Source organism: Phoxinus phoxinus (assembly GCF_949152265.1).
Source record: "Phoxinus phoxinus genome assembly, chromosome: 18".
NCBI classification, from domain to species: domain Eukaryota; kingdom Metazoa; phylum Chordata; class Actinopteri; order Cypriniformes; family Leuciscidae; genus Phoxinus; species Phoxinus phoxinus.
Window position 1 is genome coordinate 27,296,676 of NC_136893.1, and position 23,082 is coordinate 27,319,757.

The window sequence follows — 23,082 nt, forward strand, 5'->3', positions numbered from 1 at the left end:
ACAAGGCAGTATTAACCGCACAGTTTTACGGTAAATAAACATAAGTAGGTTAAAGGTGACATTTTTTTTCTTCTTCAAAGTTAAAATACTTCCACCTATCCCAGCTTTCTCGAAAAGTGTAAGCGCTGCGGTGCTATAGAAACATTTGAGCAGCCTGACCAGTACATTGACTCTACCAGTGGCACAGGTTTGGGGTGGGAATAATGTGTCCAGCCAATGGATAACAAGGGCAGTGTTTTAAAACGATTATTAATTTTTTGCAACTTCACTTCTAAGGGTCAACAAGGGAAATAAGATGAGACTAAGTACTGCAGGGTCAGGGATTTAGCAATACATTTCTGTTTACTTGCATGGTCAACATCCGCCTGTAACACTTTATTTTACAGTGTCCTCACGATAAGTAAGTGCAGGGTCTTAAATAATATTACTTAGTACTTAAATGTATACCTGTACTGCACTCTCTGAAAAAATGTGGAGGACATCTTTGTACCTTTTTTACCCCTAAAAATGCATATTATTACATTAGAGGAGCAATACCTTAAGATGTTATGAACCTTTTAGCGGTATATAAGGCACAACGATATCATTTTAAGTGCACTGCCCCAGTGACAAGCTGTTGTACCCCTAAACTAAAATGTTTGCACATTTTTTCTAAGAGTGTTTAACAAGGTGACCTTAAATAAAATATAACTTTAACCAAAGACAAGGAAGCAGGACAGTTTGACTGATTAAAAAATCAGTTTGTAACAATCATTATTGATGCTGATAGTCAACAGAAGAAGAAACAAATCCACACTTAACAGACATAACAGATCAGCACTCAAAACATGCACTCACTCGCAGACAAATCTGGAGTCATCGCCTCTTTATCATTTAATGCTTCACCATGTGTGTTTTCATGCTAGCGTCTGAGTGGAAATCCCCCCTGTCCAGACTATTATGCCCCTATCCGACCACTCTAACGGGAAGAAAAGACAAGGAAAACAAGGAAAAGCGATGAGTCATAACTCAATTGACTGTGGATGAGGAGACACAGGAAAGAGATCAGGCCAATTTCGTCATGCACGTGTGTGTGTGTGTGTCTAGCTTTTTATTTATTTATTTTTATGCCTTGTTGTTTGTGATAATCTATGTGGTAGATAAAGAGAAAAAAGTTTTGAACTTAAATTTAAATATTTCGATAGCTCTATGTTTATAGTGTGCACATTTGAATGTCTGTTACTGTAATCTGCACGGTCTACCAGCTGATTCTAATCACTAGGGGAATTTTGCAAACTTTGTGCGTGCGCCACCATAAAGCTGTTCTTATGAGGTCTGAGGCCAGTTTAGCTGGAATGTAATGGGCAAAACTTTTCGACATGTTGCGGATTTCCCCATCCAAAATACTCAACTATTTAACAACATGAAATCGTGTTCTTATTATATTATGACAGATAGTCTTATCTGCAGTCAAAGACACCTTTCCCAGGTATAATAAAATATCGGTCTGGCATTATGTGTATTGTGAACAGCTCTAAACTAAACTTAACATATTGTTGTTCTTTTTCTTCTGAAAGTCTTCTGCTCTTCTTTTTGTTTCTGAAAATAGGAAGTACCCATAGCGTGTGCTTCCTATGTCCAGTTCCCTCTCTCCCAGCTCTCCAGCAAATTCTCTTTTGCATTTTGAAAGTAACCACTGGCCACCTACAGTAAATCCTACCGTAAACCAAACCGATAGTATTAAAGGAACAAGCCACCGTTTTTTGAAATAGGGTTATTTCCCGTCTCCCCTACGGGAAAACTGTGGGCAAACACATTTTTGTCTCAGTGCACGCAGTGTCTTAGTCTGGCAGCGCTGTCGCTAGCTTAGCTTAGCATAATGAGGGGAATCCTTAGTTGCCGGATAGCATGTCGTGAGTAAAAGTGACCAAAAAATGTTAAAAAAATTAATTACTTCTTGTGCCCTGCATATTCACAACGAGTACAAATAGCGATGCAGATTAAGGTTGATTTCCTAGGCAGATATTGACTTGGAACTATATTAGGGTGAAGCACAGGCGAAGCACCGCTAATTTTCACTCAACACCTGAGCGGTACGGTCCCATTTATGGGATTTTTATTTATCTGCCCCTGAGATTACGGTCCCACACATGGGATTTATTATGAACAGTGACGTGACACCACTGCCAGATTCAAACTGTGCTTTCGCGCGTTGGCTGGCGCTGAGCCAGAGACGGACGAGCTCAGCGCTGTCATATATCACAACTATGCAGTGTTTTCCAAGCTCATAATGTTTATTTCAGGTTTCAGACATTTCAGTTCACTTAAGCACCAGTACAGCAATACATTTTGACTTTGTAAAATTACCGTATTTTCTGTAGCTGTAACTTCTCAAACTCAACACTATCCAAAAGCGAAGATACTCAGTGCAGGTCACGCCGGTATGTTGACGGAAGTTGGGGGATTTCAAGAGTTGCGTGATATTTCTGCGCACAAGTAGCAGTGCTGCGCCTGTGCTTAACCCTAGTATGGTCAATATCTGCCCAGGAAATCGCCTTCCAATCAGGGCTCTGAACCGGTTCAAGGAACGAAAACAAAAACCGGAAACGAACAAAATTTTAAAAGGAACAAAAACGGAAACGAAAACAAAATAAATTTTAATCGTTCTGAACAGAAACGTTTATTTAAAATGACTATTAACCGGTTAATAACGTTATTTTATCGTTCTCTTTATTATTTTAATTTGCCATTGACCAATCATGAGTTTAGTAGCTCAGCATGTGACGTTGACGCTGACGCTGACGCATTAACCGCGAGTGAAATCGGCAGCAGTCATCGGCAGACAATCTCTTCAGCACGATACGATTTGTCACCCACAGTCTCCCACACTTAGTCTCTTCACCCACCTAATTGGCTACTGATACAGCAGGAACCAATCAGCTGTGTCCTATAGAGGATGATGTGATGGCAAGCAGATTGAGTTAAGGGCCCATCAGCATGCGCCATCTAGAGGTTCATGACAGAAGTTTGTATAGGTACATTTTCAACTATCATGTTGATTTGATTGGACTTTTACTGAAACAAAACATTAAAATCATGATTTATCACTTGCTATATACTGTGGTCAAGTGCAGAAATAGAGAAAGTGAATAAATGAAGTTTCCCACCCTCATAAACTTTCTTTGGGTCATTACCTTGCACCTGACAGCTCAAAGGTCACCAAAGGTCAAATCTTGAGGGTCAGCCAGGCAGTTAACCTCCCTGCAAATCTGGCTTTCTGCCCGTGAAAGCTGTCACCCCCACAAAATGGCACAGGTGTTGAGAGCTGAGGAGGAAAGCAAGATTTACAGTGAATAATGTTGGTATTTAGCTCACGCAAACTCTGAATGGACTGTGGAAAGCGCTTTGTTCTTCCTAATTCGGTACTCATTTCTCCTGGTTTTAGTAATCCATTAAAGCAAACTCCTCACAGTCTTTCTCCTCTTCCTCGTGTTTTCTCTAATTGTCTATCTGAGTGTCTGTACGTGACCAGCATATGGGCTCTTTCAACATGGATGAGAGTTTCTATGTTCCCACTAGTGTTTGTTTCTGGCAGCATGTGGCTCTAAAAGTGTGTTTACTGTGATCTATATCTCTGCCCTCTCAATAACTCTTTGCTTTAACTCCAGACAAGTGCTCTTGGCCTTTGCCTCTCCTCTCTCTCTTCCTCTGTCTACCTATCTTTCTCTGTACAACTACAACATCTATTGTCAGTTACATTAAAAAGTCATTTGCCGGCAGGGACCTCAAGCTCAGGGAGCTGTCGGAGCAATCGTGCCTAGACTTGATCAAATAGATGTTGTTGGTTAAAGCCCAGCAGGACCCGCCAGGGGTGTTCTCCAAATGCTCTTCTGAGGATCACGAGACAAAGAGAAGAGGAATGGAGAAAGAAGGAAGAAGCTTCTCTCTCTTTCCCTGATTTTTAGCTCTCGAAAGATAAAAGGAAACACTGACAGACTCTCTTTCGGCACATGTGAAAAGTGTTTGTTTATGTGCGGGCTCTGGAAAACATCTCTGCACAGAAAAGAAAAATGTGTTCTTGTTTTCTTCCTCTTTTGTTGCCTATTTTTCTTGTTTCTTTGTTACCTTTGGTCCATTTTGGCTTTGACCCCAAGACATGCTCATATAAACAGGAAGAAGGCACAATGACCCAATGGGGCCTCTGCTATGCAAATGCTCTCTCTCATACACACACTTGCCGAGTCACGTTGACATGTTTGAGTCAAGTCTTAAAATGTATCTTTTTAGCGCTAAATACAGTGAATCTGAAATGGCATTGTCCCTTTCAAGCAGTTGACCTTTGATATTTCTCTCTAGGCTTGGAGAGTTTCCATATCTATCACCTCCAGCCACAAATGAAGTGGCATTTGAAAGTAATACTTGAGAAATGAGTTTCAAATGCACCTGACAGTCAGTGATGGAGTAAGGGATTGATTACGATTGATTATTAAGTCACTGTACATTACAGACCTCTATTTAACACACTCGTATTGTATGGAAATTCAATTAATAATACAAATACACTGTATAGCATACCCATACAAAAAGTGCAGTGGTACAAATTAAATCAATAGAAAGTCTGAAGATCAGTTTGTTTTAAATTGAAATCCTTCTATCAAAATATATATTTTTAAATGTAATGTATTCCTGTGATCGAAGCTGAATTTTCAGCATTTGCTCAGTCTTGAGCTTCATGATCCTTCACCCATACGGAAATGTAATATATGACATATATGTCCCTATATCGCTAGTGACGCCGTCATATATGCTAAATATAAGACAATATATTGCTATCACATATCTCTACATATATGTTGATATAGGTTTTTAACATATATAAATTTGTCATATTAAATGAGTATATTGACATATATTAATATGATGTATATGATTATTATTTATATAATACGGTATGTTTTGACCATATATGTCACCGATATGTTTAATTTATATATGCCAAACTATTTTCTATTTAACTATGTATTTCAAGTCTACAGATCAAGTCTACATATCCACATTTCATTTCAATTTCTATCTCATTTTAGAATCTTTTATAAATACAATTTATTATTTATTATTATTTTACCTCTTCTTGACCAGCTCATAAAAACAAAACAAATACTACACAAATTATATTTGAAAACTGATAATTATATATGTGACGTGTATATAAAAAAACACTATTAGACATACATAAAATATATGAGCTGGTTTTATATGTCAATTGTTCCATTTTCTAGTAGGTTTTATATATGGGCATTTATATATGTGTATATATTTAATATATGTATCTTTCATATGTGTACATATATTACATTTACATTTGGGCAGAAATCATTCTAATATGCTGATCTGCTGCTCAAGAAACATTTCTTAATATTATCAATGTTGAGTGTCCTGCTTCATAATTTTGTTGAAACCACAATATTAATGCATCCTTGCAGTACGAGTAAAAGTACTAATTTATTTATTCCTTTTGTGGCAACTGAGCACCTATTTTGCTACACAACCAGTTAATGTAGCAAGTTGAGATGAATGGGTAAGCTACCTGCCAGCTTTCTTCAGGTGTTATATAGACCTCACTGACGGCGACGGTTGCCATCCTCTCTAACAACCGACTCTTAGACTGAATATCAGCAGGGCTTTACTTCCTGTTGGCAAAGACTTCAAGCCCTCGAGTCATCAAGCTAACCAGTTTTAATAGTTCTCTCCGGAGAACTCTTCTCCAATTACACTTAATGACTGTCACATCAAGTTCACACAGTAGGCCGAGCTAATAACGCATCCGCGCGCTCGCTCACAGATAGAAATGTGGGTACGATCACTGTTTGCAACTCCCAAAGAGTCCAGACCTTACTTTGTGTATCTGGTGCACAGCCGCTGGCATTTGGGACAGCTGGCAAAACAATAACAAATGGCTAATAACAGCTCTCGGTAACGAAAGATGACATGATGCGTGGAGCACGCGGGTATTTCTTCCTCTCACCCCATTCACCCGTGTTCATCTCTCCTCCAAACCTGTTTTTCATCGTCTCCTCTCCCCCTGCTCCTCTCTTGATAATCGCATTAGCTCCAATCCCTCGTATTGAAATCCCAAACTGCTCTGCGTATTAATCGTGCAGGAATCTCGTTACAGCTTCTGCTGTAATTTAAGCCATCTGCTGAGGGGTGGGCAAGCGGGCGGGCGGCGGGAGGACTTGTGCACGCCTCGGGCCCCTGTGTCTGCGTTTGTGAGGTAGCTACAGTATCTGCATGCTTGCTCCTCTCTTTTCCTGAACAGAACGAGCTAGAAAAAGACGGATAAACAGAACAGACAAGTCAAGCTCGGATGCTCTGTCCTCATGTGACCCCTGAGCTCTCTTGTATACCAAGTGTCTAATTCCTAAATCCAGCACACACAGTAAGTGCTGTTGATATAAAGTGATACTGGAACTCTAGGAGAGTCAATGCTTGCTAGTCTCGTGTAGCCAGGTTTTTGACTCTCAGCATAAAGTCTGGTCCACATTTCAGAAAATTCTGGCCAAGAACTATCCATTTAAACAGGAAGAGGCCATCTGAAAAAGTGGCCAACAAGAGATACTATTATTTTTAATGAGTAACAACTATTTTAATTTTAAACATTTATATTTTGCGGGAGTCCCACAAGTAATTTCGGACTTTCTATGCTTATAATGCATTATAGCTCCATTTATACTGATTTATAAGTATTACTAATTTAGAAAGACTCATTAAGACATACACTGCATTATAAGAACAGTTAGTTAAATTTATTTTTATTTTTTATAATTACTTAAAAAGTCATGCATTTTCTTTTTCAATGTGCATGATCATAATCCATTATACACTGATTTAGTATTAATTAGTCAGTCGTATGGTTCCGTGAATGTATTTATAAAGATGGAACCAGCAGCATAATGTTATTATAATATAGTTACAATGACTTTCAGATTTATTTATATCAACTAAGTAAAAAAATCGTTATAAATAGCCGTGATGTTCTTATAAATACTTATTGTGAGTGACAATACAGTTACTAAGCTTTATAAATTATCTATAAATCATCAATGGATTCAAGTAAAGTGAAAAATAGGATGCGACTTTCCTAAAGCAAATGTTAATAAATCACGAATATGTTCTCATTATACATTTTAAGTTGTTAACTTGTAAATGTAACTAATAATCAATAATCGCTATAGAAAAATAATGGATACTTTGGAATCATTAATACAAATAGTTTGTTACATACTAGCAAAACAATGCAAAAATATTTTTTAAAGTATAATTTGCTATAAGCAATGCCTTGGCTGAGGAGATATAGATTTCAACAAATCGAAATTACCATTCATGACCTCTGATGCAAAAATTAGCCATTAAATACATAATTGATAACTAATTGGTACAGCAAACAAGTGTCTCTGGATCTATTTCATATTTTATCGTTTATAAGTCAGTGTATAATGGGTGAAGAACATGCATATTAAAAAAGCAAATGCATGAATTATAAAAATAATATAAATGTAACTATAACTGTTCGGTCTTAATGACTGTCTTAATGAATCTTTATAAATATATTTATAGAACAGTAATACTGGTAAATAAGTATAAATGGGGCTATAATTCTTAATAATCATGAGCTTCATAGAAAGTGTTACCGTAATTTCTTTCCACTGGACTTGGGACCACCGGACTTGGATGCGCTGAGACCACCGGACTTGGAAGCATTGGGACCACTGGACTTGGAAGCATTGGGACCACTGGACTTGGAAGCATTGGGACCACTGGACTTGGAAGCATTGGGACCACTGGACTTCTAACCACCTGACCTGGAAGCGCTGAGACCACTGGACTTGGGACCACCGGACTTGGATGCGCTGAGACCACTGGACTTGGGACCACCGGACTTGGATGCGCTGAGACCACTGGACTTGGGACCACTGGACTTGGATGCGCTGAGACCACTGGACTTGGATGCACTGAGACCACCTGACCTGGAAGCGGTGAGACCACTGGACTTGAGCCCACTGGACTTGGGTGCACGGAGCCCACTGGACTTTGAAGCACTGAAACCACCGGACCCGGAAGCACTGAGCCCATTGGACTTGGAAGGGCTGAGGCCACAACGGCCATGGCAGGTTAGTTCAGTGATATGGACCAAGTATCTGCTGGAGCTTGGGACGTATAGAAGTAGTGTCAGAAATTATGTGAATTTTAATTCATCTAGTTAAGGCTCATTCAAACCACATGAACTTATTGATGCAATGCAATATGCAATGATGCAATACTCCTGGTCTGGAGCTTCCGTAAATATTTAGTTTCTATTGTAGAGTAATGTTTCAACTCAGTTTAATGGTGCAGTGCATACATATTTAGTAGTTTGTCAGTTGTATTTTAGTGCTCCTCTATGTCACATTTAGGTTAAGTTGTGACTTTCACACAAATTCAATGTGGTCACATGCATGTTCAACTACCTACAGTATGAGTATGTTTTAAGTGGCTGGAATGGCGTCTCTTGTATCACTATGCACTCTCGTTCTTCTCACATTAAGCAATTCAAATAAATATTTCACATTTTATTCAATTATTTATTTGGTAAGTAGCTGTGTAATAAGCAGGATAATGTACAGCCAGTCAATCCGTCAGTCATAATCGCATCACATTGGGGTTCTAATCACCCTGTCAGAGTTTATTTTGCAATAATGACATTGACTACATTAGCCAGTATAAACTATATTCTGGTATATGTATAGCCTACGCTAATGTACTTAGATTTCCAACTGTCACTCTAAACTCTGTAGCATATCAAAGTTACAAACAAACATTTAGTAGATTCTGCTCAGCATGTGAGTGTATGTGTAGAGTCTACAGTTTAATAGATTAATCAACAGCATATGTGATAGTAATATGAAGGATTATAATCTTGTGTGAGCTAAACCAGCATGTGGTGTTTGCTATACATCCTGTTTGGGCCAATTATGCTCCAATCTGTTCCGGATGTGGAGCGGGACACCCGTATGCTGAAGCTGTCGGATAGACCTCTTATCTCACATTCAGAGAGTGCGTTTTACGGACCTTTGTTCTTCCTGCCTCACAGGAAGTGAAAGTGTGTGTGTGTGTGTGTGTGTGTGTGTGTGTGTGTGTGTGTGTGTGTGTGTGTGTGTGTGTGTGTGTGTGTGTGTGTGTGTGTGTGTGTGTGTGTGCGTGTGTGTGTGTGTGAAGTGTGTGTGTGTGTCCTGGTAAACCCTGTGTTATGGGGACACAATATCCCCTTAAAGATGGCAACATCAGAAATCCTTGTCCTCATTTATTGGTCCCCATGAGGAAAACAGCTTATAAATCATACTAAGATATATTTTTTGAATATATAAAAATGCAGAAAGTTTTTTTTTTTTTTTTGATGGGTATACAGTTTGTACAGTATACAAATCATGATGTCTATGGAAAGTCCACATAAAACATGGAAACCCAACGTGTGCGTGTGTGTATGTGTATGTGTATGTGTATGTGTATGTGTATGTGTGTGTGTGTGTATGTGTGTGTGTGTGTGTGTGTGTGTGTGTGTGTGTGTGTGTGTGTGTGTGTGTGTGTGTGCGTGTGTGTGTGTGGAGTAGCTGCCCTGGAGTAAGCAGGAAGAAAAAAAGAGAAAGGCTCAAAATGAAATAATATTGAACTCAGCAGTATTCAAAAAAGAAAATGCTGTTAAGTTTTGATATGTTACGTTTTCAGAAATAGCTCTAGGCTGGCCACATAGAAATATGGAGAAGGAGAACGTTAAAGAAAGGCTAAACCTATGATCTATCCATCTTCCCCCGGCCTGCTTCCTCCTTTTATTCCCTCCTCATCATCCCATCCCTTCATTCTATTATCTCCGGGCTGGTGAATGAAAGCACGTCATGGGCCGCAGGAACAGAATCATGGGAGATCTGTGTTTATGGTCTGCAGGGTCTGATTAGTGGGCGAACATGACATAAGCTTTCTGACATTCACCTTTCTCCTGACTTCTTCATCTACACATTTATTCATAGAGGGATTTTTTTTTCCCTCAACCCATTTTCAGAGCCACACATGATGGGTTCAGTCTATGGTAGTTTAAATGTTGCCCTGGGCGTCTCACATGAATTGTTAGACCCTCATCAGGAGTGCAAAAGAAACATGAAGATAGAGAGCATCTTCTTCCTGTGATGTTTTTTTTATTTTTTATTTTTTAGAAAGCAATGAAGTCAAATTGTAGGGAAATATCAAAAAAAATTCGGATGACGGTCAACTTTTATCCAGCATTATGAATTTTGATGCCACTCAGTTTGTGCTCATAAAAGTATCTGCTCATAAAGTAGATTCTCGTAAAATGAGTCTTTAATGTACATGACGTACTGGAGTGCATGATTTTATTATTCGAGAAAATGTTCTTCTCTGAAGGCATTTCTTGTGCAAGCAGGGTTTGAACTCATTTCAATCCCATCACAGAAACTGAGGATGTGGAAATGTGAATTGTTATTAAAGAGCTTGTTATGTGGCAACACCTATCACTGCACTGCTCACTTACACCAGCTCCAAGCAATTATCAGTGAACTCTCAGAAAAAAAATGATGTTTTCTGGAAACATGCAGTTCCACTTTGTGTATTTTTACGTGGTAAGAGGAAGCTTTGACTTTCTGAGAACGTTGATCAACACTAAAGTTGAAGTTTATTTGTGATGACAAAGAGATGCAGATGCAATTTCAATCGAGGGAGACACAAAGGTATATATTATAACAATTTTAAATAACTTTATAGATAAATATACATATATAAAAACAGATTGTGAACAGTAGGGGTAGAAGGAGGAGGGAGCGATCAAATTCTGGTTCGGACTACGCAATTGAATCAAGTGTGAAAGCAGCACCCTTACTCAGCTATATTTTGGGAATAAACTCATATGGAAAAAAAAAAGAGTGATTGGAGATTAAGTGCAGAACTGTGACAGTAGACCCCCCTCCTCACGCCGTGTAACATCCCATCCCTAGCCCTGGAGGCTGACGAGGAGGTAGAAGCCTCCAGGGCGGTGCTGGTTCAGGCGGCCAGGGTGGAGCCGGCAGCTCAGGAGACCAGGGTGGAGCCGGCAGCTCAGGAGACCAGGGCGGAGCCGGCAGCTCAGGAGACCAGGGCGGAGGCGGCAGCTCAGGAGACCAGGGCGGAGGCGGCAGCTCAGGAGACCAGGGCGGAGCCGGCAGCTCAGGAGACCAGGGCGGAGCCGGCAGCTCAGGAGACCAGGGCGGAGCCGGCAGCTCAGGAGACCAGGGCGGAGGCGGCAGCTCAGGAGACCAGGGCGGAGGCGGCAGCTCAGGAGACCAGGGCGAAGCCAGCAGCTCAGGAGACCAGGGCGGAGGCGGCAGCTCAGGAGACCAGGGCAAAGCCGCAAGTACGGGTATTGAATTTGCAGCTCAGGAGACCAAGGCGGAGCCGGCAGCTCAGGAGACAAGGGCGGAGCCGGCAGCTCAGGAGACCAAGGCGGAGCCGGCAGCTCAGGATACCAGGGCGGAGCCGGCAGCTCAGGAGACCAAGGCGGAGCCAGCACCTCAGGAGACCAGGGCGGAGGCGGCAGCTCAGGAGACCAGGGCGAAGCCGGCAGCTCAGGAGACCAGGGCGGAGCCGACAGCTCAGGAGACCAGGGCGAAGCCGCAAGTACGGGTATTGAAGTTGCAGCTCAGGAGACCAAGGCGGAGCCGGCAGCTAAGGAGACAAGGGCGGAGCCGGCAGCTCAGGAGACCAGGGCGAAGCCGTAAGTACGGGTATTGAATTTGCAGCTCAGGAGACCAAGGCGGAGCCGGCAGCTCAGGAGACCAGGGCGGAGCCGCAAGTACGGGTATTGAAGTTGCAGTGAAAAAGACCACTATATTCCACTATTTTGACTACGTCAGCTTCACTCAAAACATAGCATGCTAAGGACATCTGCTGGTTAAAGTCTTGTTAATGCAACAAGAACAGCAAATAATGTTCACTGACATACACACTTTGAAACCCGCAGTATTTGTTACACAATAATGATGAGACGACTCGACGCCTGTGAAGAGACGACCCAACGCCGGCGATATGTTATGCCCTAAATTTATGATTAACTAACTGTATTTTTGTTTGTACATTTTTGAAATGCATTTTATGTAAAGCTGCTTTGAAACAATATGTATTGTGAAAAGCGCTATAAAAATAAACTTGAATTGAATTGAATTGAATGTACTAAAAAGTGTTTTTTTGAAGTCGTACACTTTCTGCTTCCCGTAATGACGCTTGCGCTGGCATACTTTACCACAGCTGAAGTTAAATACATTAAATATTTGTCAAATACACAGACGTTTCAGATACGTTTCCATTTAATACTTTTTGTACTGTTAAATACAGTGTCTGTTTGTACAAGAATAAAGTTCAACATAAGCCTATACTATTTAAATACCAATGTAGGGTTTACGTTTTTGTATCAGTTTTATTTTGATAAACATGACACAATATAATATTGCGACTACATGAAAAGAGCTTTTACTGTTCTAAAAAAAAGAGAAAGATTTGTGAACATTAGAGAAACTAAAGGTTTCATAATATACACGAAACAAATGTGATCGTTGCCATGCGGTGGATTCGATCAATCGTGGAACAGCCGCGTCATCATCAGAGCTCGTGCTCTTGAGGAGCTGTGCAGAATGAATCAGCCGGCTGCTCTCGAATCGCTCATGCGGTTCTTTGACGGCATACGTCACAGTCACATGGCGTCGGCTTAAGCATGCACTGCTTCAAGTCAGCCGCCGATTGGTCTGCAGAGTCGAATAAGCCTTTCCTGTTTCCCACTTTTCATTTGTTTCTATAGCAACCCATTGTGTTCACCTGTGTCTTGTTTAGCCTCATTGTTTGGGCTGTGTATTAAAATCATACATTTATTGACAGCCTGGCAAGCTGATATTTAAAAAGTTATTTGACGTAGGCACCTTCTGTAGTGCATAATCTGAGGGTAGCGTATCTGCATCTCCTGCCTGAAGATGAAGGTATGCCCCTGGGAGGTATGGAGAGGACCATCCTGGTGGTGGTGGGGAGGGTGGAGGTAATTGTCACGTCAGCATCTGCAAACTCAAACATGTGTAAGTACCGATCTTTTATACAGCGAGTATGAGGACATGATTGGATAGATGTGAAGGTAATAAGTGATGTAGTAATTTAGTCTTCCTGGCAGAACTTTATGATGAAGCTTTCATTTCTTTGCATGGTGTCTTCATGGTTAATGTTACTTTTGTGTCGCTCTCCTGTGCCAGAGTGTTTTGCTGTGGTTTATTTAGTTTAATAAAGTACGACTATTTGCCTCATCATTGTAAAACCAACCCATTACAAATAAAGTTTTTAGTGATATGGTTTGTCTATAGTTATTATAGATTTTTTTCCTATTAGTTGCTGAGAAGACTAATATGTGACCCTGGATCACAAAAAGTCATAAGTCGCACGGGTATATCTGTAGCAATAGCCAACAATAATTTGTATGGGTCAAAATGATCGATTTTTCTTTTATACCAAAAATCATGAGGATATTAAGTAAAGATCATGTTCCATGAAGATATTTTGTAAATTTCCTGAAAAAATGTTGTCATATCCTAACAAACCATACACCAAATGGAAATCTTATTTACAGCTTTCATGTGATGTATACATCTAAATTTCAAACAATTGACCCTTGTGACTGGTCACATATATGAAACTGACATCTCTTGGGAGTGACACCCCTGACCTCTTCATGAGTAGGTTTAGGATAGAAAAATATTTCACAGCCCTGTTCTGCTGCCCAAAATATCTACCATTCATATTCACAACGAAAGTGAGGATCTTTGGTTATTTATATTAATGAAAATTTGTTCAGTTAATGCTAATTCGTCTGTCACTTTGTGCAAAATAAAGTTTCCAAAAGTGTGCTTTTGCAGCAATGCAATATAATAACCTTGTTGGGTTCCAAAAGAACCTTTCAGTGATCAGAATACTTTTTTCAAACTGTGCAAAAGTAAGTTTAAGTTTAATAATCGAAATAACAATTTTCCACTATAAATAACCTTCTGTGGATCAGAAAGGTTCCGTGTTAAAGGCGCTTCATGGAACCATTGATGCCAATACAGAACCTTTATTTTTTAAGAATGTAGAAGATTGACTACACAACTGCTAGAATGGCAAAACTACACACATACAGGGCTCTCACAGACAAAGTTAGAAGGGAATCTTTGGGTCTTGTCCTGGCTTGCACCTCTCCTCAATAAATCACGGGATGGTGATTAAAATGAGTAAAGTTAAGGGTGGATATGTGGAGAGAGAGAGAGAGAGAGAGAGAGAGAGAGAGAGAGAGAGAGAGAGAGAGAGAGAGAGAGTGTGTGTGTGTGTGTGTGTGTGTGTGTGTGTGTTTTATTAGAAATTCTTTCTAGAAACCCTTTTACCAGCGTGATCTAATGGCATGTGGGATGAGAGATAAAGGGAACGATACAGTGACAGAGAAAGTGACAATGTTTAGTTTGCAGGTATTTGCCTGATTTAGCACACATGAGAAAATGTAAAAAAGAACAATAAAAGAAAAAATAATGGGATGTATTTTCGAGCGTAAAAAAAAAAAAAAAAATTTGATTCTGATTGAATCATTCTAACTGTTTATGACAACATATGAGGAAAGAATAAGACATAGGAACAAATAAATATCTGAACTTATCCTTCCCAAAGTTCAAGTAACTTCTGCACTTATAATAGTAAACTAAACTGTTTTCACTTTCTTTTTATGGCCAAATTCAAAGTAAAGGTTGCAAAAAAAAAAAAAAAAAAAAAAAACAGAAACTCAGAGTTAGGAAGAAAGAAGAAGAAAGAAGTGAGACTAACTTGTGGTCTATAGATATGGCCAATCCAGTAAAAGACGTGGAGGATTGTCATCGCTGTGTTCTGACCCTTCCTGATGTACTCATGTAATAAAGCTTGGTGAGAATACATTCAAGATTTTCAAAAGTAGCTCTTTGTGTGAACATGATTCAGTCATGGACGGTGGTTGCAAGTGATTGAAGCAAGTACAACAGAACCAACCACGTACCACTCACTAGAATCAATGCTGGTCATTTAACTTGAATCAATGGTTTTTATTTAAATGTAATTATTCTATTAAATAATCCTACAAATAATGCATCTTGTTAGTCCTGTGATTTACATAACTGTTGCTTGTCTTTACTCATGTGGTGTTCAGTGTTGGCAGTTTAGAAGTGATACGGCTTCCATTCAAAGTACTACCATAGAGCTTATTAAAGCTATTTGAATGCTTGTTAGCAGGTCCTCAACCCAAGCACAAGCTCAACACTTGGTAACCCCCAAAAAAGTTTTGAATGTGTCTGTTAGTAAAAGCAGATGGGGTCCAAAAATGTATTTGAAAATGAAGCTAAACTTGAACTCAGTTACCAGCTATTAGATTACAGTTCTTTACAGTCGCTAGGACACATTTCTCAATACTTAGGTCACTTTTTCAAAACTCTTCACACAGTGAGCACAACAGAAGTGTATGTGGATCATTATCATTGCTTTGGCACAAAATGCATTCAGTGACGACATCTTTCAAATTACATGAACTCTTTTCTCACTTCGACACAACAACCGCCAAAACTCTGTGTATCTACAGGCCGATCTGCACACGCTTACACACTGATCTCAGAACTGCTAAACTTAAGTTCAAAACAATAACATAATACACAACTGTATACAACTGCCACATTTCTACAGTAATATTGTAATTAAATATATTTTGCATCTAATAAATAAATGGTATAAAAACAATTGGACCAACCACAGCTGATTCCTGTTGTATCAGTGGATGGTGTGTAGACATGTTTGTACTTTGGAATTATTCATACAAATTCATACAAAAATACATAAAATATATAAAGTATTGAATACTGCATCATGTCTGATTCATTAGTAACATATATTGCAGTGAATTGTAAACCGTAGAGAGGTAGAAGAAAGCATTTACAGAGGAACACATTGTATAAAGCTCCTGTTGTTAGTGTTTTTTAGGTCATTGTTTTGTGGGTGATAAAGTGTGTTTGTTGGCTGACAACCTTTGCTAGTGTTATGGAAGAATGTGTTGATTTGAGACATGTATGAAGTGATTTGGTAGTTTTTGTGCATTTTGAATGTGAAATGAACTGCTGTGCCGAGCTGGGCTGTGTTTCCCGAAAGCATCGTTAGCCAACTATGGTCGCAAGTTCCGTCGTTATCAGCATAGTTCAACGATTTGGTGTTTCCCGAAACCATCGTTCCAACGAACGTTCGCAAACAGCATCGCAAACTTGTGTGGTTGGAGCGACCGCTCTCGAGCTGTGGTTAGAAGCATAGTTTCTAGTTTACATGAGATGTAGACTGAATAAATCCTTATCTTTAGCAACATAAGCAAGCTGACATTCAGTACAACCCGTGTTATTTATTCAGAATACATACAAATGTAATTTACGTCTTTTAGTTTGTCAAGAGATTTAAAGCACCGGTTTTGAAGACTGCGCATGTGCGAACGTGCTCTACTATGTAAGAACGAGACAAATATTGAGTCTGGTAATAAAGCAAAATTAGAAATGGTCTTCAGATGCCATGTCTGTAACTTATGTGACAAAATCTAGCGTTAATTCGATCTCAAACAGATTAATTAAAATAAGTTATTAGTCCACCACATGCGAGACGTCATAAACCAACGTGGTTGAACAATACTTTGCGACATACGGTTTCGGGAAACAGTCGTGACTAGCTAGTTGATTTCTCCAACGATGCATCGTACTGCGGTAGTTAAGCAGCGAGCTATATAGTTGTACGGGAAACGCACCCCTGAACGTTGGTTAGAAGAACTGACTTAAGTATTGAGAAATGTGTCCTAGCGACTGTGAAAAACTGTAAAGGCCATGTTTTTTTCAAATTGTCATCATGTTTTTTTTTTCTTTTGTAATGTTTTTTTTTTTAAGTTTCCAAAAAATAGAAACAGTAATCATTCTGTAAGTTAAGTAAGCAATAAGTTAAGTAAGTTTTGTCCACATTTACTTGCTCTTGCGACTAAAAAAATGGTGTGTCATTGTTATTTAACAGCACTGAGAATAAACGGCATGCAACTCCATGTCAACCAACTCTCATTAGAGTATTAGTCGACTGCTAGGGTTAGGGTTAGACTAAGTTGACATGTAGTTGCATTGCTTATAGTCAGTAGAGTGTCTGTTGGGGGACCAACACAAGACAGAGTTAGCAGATATTAAGCACAGTCTACTAATACTCTAATGAGAGTCAGTTGACATGTAGATGCAAAGTTACTTATAGTCAGTAGAATATTCAAAAGTGGACCATTGAAATAAATGTTACAGAATTTTCATTTTTGGGTAAACTTAAAGATTAAAGTCGTGAGGAAACAAGAAGTAGCAACAATTATGAAGGCAGGGAAGGTGATTTTTTCAGACTTTTTTTTTATTAGAATGGTTAAAGGAGAACTCCGGTCAATTTAAACATTGAGCTAATTTTTTTGTAAATTTGGAGAACAACGACAAAAATCGGTGTTGCCTACACCGTGTTATCCTATTTTTAAAATTTGCACCCTGTTGACTTCAATGGGGCAAGTTTTAAACCTGCTTTTAGCCTCCACAGTAGTCCATTGTCGAGTTCACGCGCGTGATCATAGGTAACTAAACCTATGCGCGTGAACTCAACAATCGACTACTTTGGACTTCGACCGAAAACAGGATGTAAATACAGGTATTTGCGCTGGCTGATATAACATAATTTTTATTCATATCTTTCACATCTACTGCAGTCAGATTCACTCGTGTTCACTCTGAAGGAATCATCTAACATGGCTGGGCACTTGTATGACACATCAAGGATGTTAAGACTAAGAACTGATTAAGTTTAAAACTTGCCCCATTGAAGTCACCGAAACCGAAACCGCAACCGAAAGACCGAGCACAGCAACCAAAACCACCTTTTACATTGCCTCCTGTACCAAAACAACGAGCTTATTCTGCGTTCACTTCATAACTACTGTACACTAGAGTGCGGATCGGGCTGACTTTTTCAGTCCGAGCCCGGCCCGCGTCCGACAGAGCACCTGGCGCTCTTAACACCTGGCGCGCACACATTATGCACGCGATCGTTGTCACGGCTACATAAACAAATGTCCGCACACAGGAAGACGGATGGTAATATTTTACATGTATTTTAATCACAAAAACGAACGTTTGCATCAAGTGAAAGCATCAGGCACATCGGCTACCTACATAAGCTGTTTTAAATTTAAAATGTTCAATGCCTTATCGCGCTGATGTGACCGAGCCCGACCCGAACCCAAACATCATTTCTAAATATCTGTCCGAACCCGGCCCGGCCCGTCGGGTACCGGCGGGTCCCGTCGGGCTCGGGTCGGGTATCCATCCTCTACTGTACACCCGTGACTCGGAGCGGTTTGTGACTCGAATTTTTGCGTTTCAATGGTAAAACTATCAATTCTGAAATGAATCGGCAGCAGTCAGGTGGTACAGGTCAGTGTTATTCCAGTTCATTAGTATTGTAAAGTTATGTGCTTTGAGGTAGTTTAACGACGTCTTCATGTGTTTTTGGAGGCGTGGCTTTAGACACACACTGAAGGGAGGGTGGGATTCTTTCAAAGCTAACTGGCTAATGCTATCCTCTCCGAAAATTGCCTACCCCATCTTTAACAAACTATCTTTAAAAAAACCCAAAAACATGTATGGCTGAGATTTGGTTATGTGTATTGCTTGCTGACTGGATGTTGCACTCAAAAACAGAGGCAGTTGAACACGAACTTGCAGGGGCAGGATTTAAGTGGACTAAATGGTTGCAGTTTTTATTTCATAACAACTTCATGGATCAAAGTGGACTCTTACTGAGGTTCCTTGCTCAGACGTGAGTAAAGTGTCAGTTAAGGGTTAAGTGTAGAGCACAGCTGATCCAGTAAGGGGTTAACTGTGGGACCCATAGGGCCGGGCAGAGCGCCAGCTCCACTCATAAACTAGAGGCTTCCAGTCAGTGTGCCAGGGACAGCCCCGTGACTCAGAGAATGAATCCTGCAGAGAGAGAGAGAAGATGAGGAAGACCAAGACTGAGAGACAGAGAGAGAGAGAGAGACAAAGACTTTAAAGAGACTAATGACTATAACACAGGGTTTTGAGGAGCAGATGATAATATTTTGAACATGAATAAAAGTTGTATTCAGCCTAAGAAACTCTTTTTGGCTTTAAAAGCAGCTACAAAGACAGACACTATATGACTTTTGGTAGTTTGGCCATTTTGAAGACAGTATTTTCCTCACAACTGAGTTACTAAATGAGCACAACAACCATACGACACAATAAAGAGCTGTAATTATGAAAGTTCTTCATCAAATTAATGTTTTACATCAAATTCTGGGTGATAGTCACACTATCAGCGTTTGATTTTCTTGCGAATCTAGGTTAAAAAGTGCAATCTTTAACTGTTGTTTTGACGCACAAAGACATCTGTCAGTGTTTAAGGCACATTCCTCCCAAACGTGTGAAAAAGTCAAGTTAGTTTCAGGATTTGTTTGTAAGTATGAACAAAGCATCTTGCTGTGACTAGAAAATCTGTCTAGCTGTTATGAAATCACAGTTTTTCCAGAAGTCCGCCTGTATTTCCTGTTGAATGTATCTCCAGCAGAGGGAGTTAAGGTTGAGGTGTTCATGTCCAGTCCAGCGTGTGTGTCTTTGTGTGTGCGTGTGTGTGCACATGTGTGTTTATTTAGAGGTTAGCCTAGTTTCACCAATCACACTCGTGTCGTGGTTCATGGCAGCACAACTGATTTTACTTCAGTTTAATGAATATAGTGTTGCATAAATATATATAAACTCACTCTCAGAACACAGTAATGGAGATAATGACACACACACACACACACACACACACACACACACACACACACACACACACACACACACACACACACACACACACACACACAGACTAACTGCCTGCTTAGTCACGTTTTCAACAGGCTGGACAGAAAATGGTTCAGCAAATACTTACATAACCTCCCTGAACTGCTTTCATTTTACCATTGCGAGTAAAGACGCTAGAAGAGAACCAAAAAAAGCTTTAGCTTGACACTATCCAGCAAACACATTTACAAAAATGACCCAGGTAGCAGTTTTACTTACTACAAAATGATAATATGTATTTATCAGATGTCCTTTAAACAGTTTCAGCTTCAAAATCTGTCTGTCATTTTGTTTAATTGTTCACAGTGGTGCTTTTAGCAACATTACTTGCATCTATGATGTTTTATCAGAAACTAAGGTTGTTATAATACATCATTGCAAGGAAACTCTTTTAAGTAACAATGTCAATGGAAATAAGTATGCTTAATGTACTGAATGTGCACTTGTAGTGACTTCAAATCCTAAATCTATATGTTTAAACAACTGTATTTGCAGAAAAAATCGTATTAATGAAATAAAAGGCCTTAAGTCCACTTAAAGAGAATAAATGTTCATGACTTACATACTTAAGTGCACTTTCAAAAGTTGCACTTTGTAATCATCTCGAAATTAAAACTTGCACTTTAAAGGCCCCCTGAAATCAAAATGTTATTTTTTAGCTCTTAGTATGAATATGTTAGCCTTAAGGTTATGAATAAGCTGGTTTGTTCCAAAACAATGACAAAATTCGCATTTAGGAGATATAAGCAAACTTACAGTCTCTCACTTCCGCTAAAATGGATAACGGATTTGTATCACATCACCGCGGACTTCAGCTTCTGTCCAATCAAATGCTCTCTAGAATCTAAAGCTCCGCCCCTATGCTATAAACCCCACCTGGCCAAAGCAACCGTTGTCACGTCACAGAGCAATATGTGTTGGAGTGTGTGTTCGTTTGCTAAAATGCTTGAGTTGTATTCTGTTTTCCAACTGTATGTTGGTCAAGAATGAAATGTCTAGAATTTATTCACAACTCTACTATTGAATCATCAGATCTCGGATTCACTTCAATAGGTCTGTCAAGTACAACTGGAGTCTGTGAGGTAAACTAAACGCTATTGGCTGTTTGAAAAGGGGGAGGAGCCATTCAATATGTCCCGCCTCAACTTCCTGTTTCTGTGGAAATTACGCCAACGCAAGGCACTTCAGTGGCCTTTAAATCATTGTTTTAATAAAGTTCTGCTGTGCTTTAAAGAAGAACACTGATTTAAATGTGTTTACTAACATACTCAATTAATTGTAAAGTACTTGATTATAATTTAATTTGCAGTGTGTTGCAATATTACAAGATAAAGATAATATAATGTAATAAGACACAAGTGCGTATTTACAAATGTATAATTACAAACATATTTAAATATATGACATACAAACATTACGTTTAGATAAGTGCTCTTAAGCATATTCATGTAGCTAGAGAATTATATTTCCATAATAAGTATTGTTTTGTAGAAGTATGCTAGTGTGTATGGGGGAAGGGTTATGTCTTGTTTCGGTTGCTTGTGCTTCTATTGGTCGATGTCACCTTCACGTTCCCATGTTGAGGATATGATCCTGTTCGCTGTAGTTTGTGAGCAGCAGGTACGGCGAGCAGAAGGTGTTGAAGGGGTTAAGCGTGCGTCTGTGCAGAAAGCGAGGGAGTCGACATCCTGGCAAGCGCCAGTTTACACAGATGGAGCCGCTCTCTGAATAAACCACAAAAAATTCCTCTCCCTGTCCAAGTTAGCACTTCTCCAAGAGAGGACATGATCCTCGTCTCCTCGCTCTCTCTCTCTCTCTCGCTCCGACTACACAAAACACGAGCGGGCCAGGTCAGATGAGCCTCGATGGTGCCCGTATATCATCATCGTCCCCTTCACACGCCCCGTGAGCGCCTGGAGAAGAGCAAACAGACCAGAGACGCGGAACAACAAGAACAGCGCTGTCTCTGAACGTACAAAAAAAAAAAAAGGTTAAATTGTGAATGGGAGAGCTTTACTCTGTACTGTGTTGTTGTGTGTACTTTCCACGGGTCATCCAGCGGTCTTGTCAACAGACACACTCCAGACAGTGGACTTTGCCTCTTTGGCTCCTTGAGCAATCCATCGAAGCAGCGATGAAAAGTAGATGCTTACAATGAAATCGCATTTTGTTAGCTATTCATTATAGCTAAATGCTAAACCGTTTCTTATCTCCTTTAGTTGATTCACAAGTGGGGTGGGTGCATCAGTCACACTGAGCTGTAAAGACTCATGTACGCCTTTCCACACAAAGGTCGTGTGCCACTTTGACCTCCACATGATGAGCAATGTGGATAGCGTCATTCACGAGATTGCTAGGTAACAAAAAGCCGAGAAGTGTACGCAGTTACAGTGAAAGTAGTGAACGCAACTGAAAGAAGCAACATGTAGTATTTGAACTTAAAACAGAAAAGGTTCCTTCTTGCCATTTGTCATTGACATTAATACTCTAATGAGAGTTAGTTGATATGTAGTTGCAAAGTTACAACAAATTTATTTGTACTTAGCCTACATTTTTTGCATTTACTTTGCAGCTATTTAGACCACTGTCATGCACTAAAACATACTAGTGACCTGATATGCGCTTGTAAATGTGCCGTTTCCAGTGTGTGCTCTATAGAAAACGGTTGTTGTGCTCCTGGTTGTCCCACTTACTGAAAGAGACGGGATTTGTGTTCGACCCTGTATATTGAATCCAGATTCCTGAGTTCTGATCTGAGCTGTGTTAGACTACTGTGTGCTGTTGTAAAATAAAGAGGTGCCACAGGCCTGTAAAAACAGCAGGAAAAAAGAAGGGGAAGGTTGAGTGTGTGTGTGTGTGTGTGTGTGTTGGGCTCCTAATGAAGCACTGTCATCATTAGAGGATCAGGAGGAGGTCTATAGACGGAGAGGTCTGGGGGGTTGGAGACAGCAAGGCAGGAGAGGGGGGGGGGGTAAAAAGGGTAAAAGAAAGTTTTTGAGAGTGGATTATTTTTACATGTTCAGGGGAGTGGTGCGCGCTTGACTTCTGAAGTGAAAAGCCCACTTTCTGTTTCAGTTCTGTTCCATTTGACGTTGGATGTTTC